The sequence below is a fragment of the Morus notabilis genome, unplaced genomic scaffold (genome assembly GCF_000414095.1).
Source record: "Morus notabilis unplaced genomic scaffold, ASM41409v2 Scaffold299, whole genome shotgun sequence".
Lineage (NCBI taxonomy): Eukaryota > Viridiplantae > Streptophyta > Magnoliopsida > Rosales > Moraceae > Morus > Morus notabilis.
The window spans coordinates 17,140-17,923 of record NW_010359540.1 but is presented as its reverse complement, the minus strand read 5'-3'; the positions used below and the strand labels follow the sequence as shown (position 1 = coordinate 17,923).

The 784-nt window shown below is 48.1% G+C and overlaps 1 pseudogene; it reads left to right on the top strand.

The window, feature by feature from the left end:
• LOC112090933 overlaps positions 1–127 on the top strand; it is a 5,465-nt pseudogene extending 5,338 nt beyond the window's left edge.
• The last annotated feature ends 657 nt before the right edge of the window (positions 128–784 follow it).

Below are 784 nucleotides of genomic sequence, written 5' to 3'. Positions count from 1 at the left end.
ACGTTTTCAATACTCCAGAATGTCCCCCAACCTTACTGTCATGGAATTCGCGCAAAAGGATGGGTATGAGAGGAGACAGTCGGGACAGGACCACCCGCCCTTTGCAAAGCAACAAGTTGTTGCATAAAGAAAACCCTTTCACCCCCTTCGGATTGCCCATCAACTCTTTCAGAATTCCTGCCAGTTTCAGATCACTCAACTGTTGCTGCCGAATTTCAGCCCCATCATACATCGCGGAAGTGGTGATGTGCATCAACTCCACCCCCGAAGTCCCGCCTAGACAATGCATCAGCCACGCGGTTCTCGGACCCCGGCTTGTATTGGATCTCAAAGTCATAACCTAACAGTTTGCATAACCACTTCTGGTGCTCCTCCCCCACTAACCTTTGCTCCAACAAGAATTTTAAACTTTTATGATCAGTTCGAACAATGAAATGCCGCCCAATGAGGTAATGACGCCATTTCTGGATGGCCAACACCACAGCCATCAACTCGCGCTCATAAACGGACTTAGCCCTAGCCCGCAGAGACAACACCTGGCTAAAGTAAGCTATGGGCCGCTGTTGTTGCATTAAAACCGCGCCAAAGCCCGAAGCATCGGATTCTACCACAAATGGTTATGAGAAATCCGGCAATGCTAAAACTGGGATTGTAGTCATGGCCTATTTCAATCTTCGGAAGGCAACCTCCGCCTCTTCATTCCAATTGAAACTGTCCTTCTTCAATTGTTGTGTTAATGGCCATGAAAGATGACCATATCCCGTCACAAAACGGCGGTAATAAC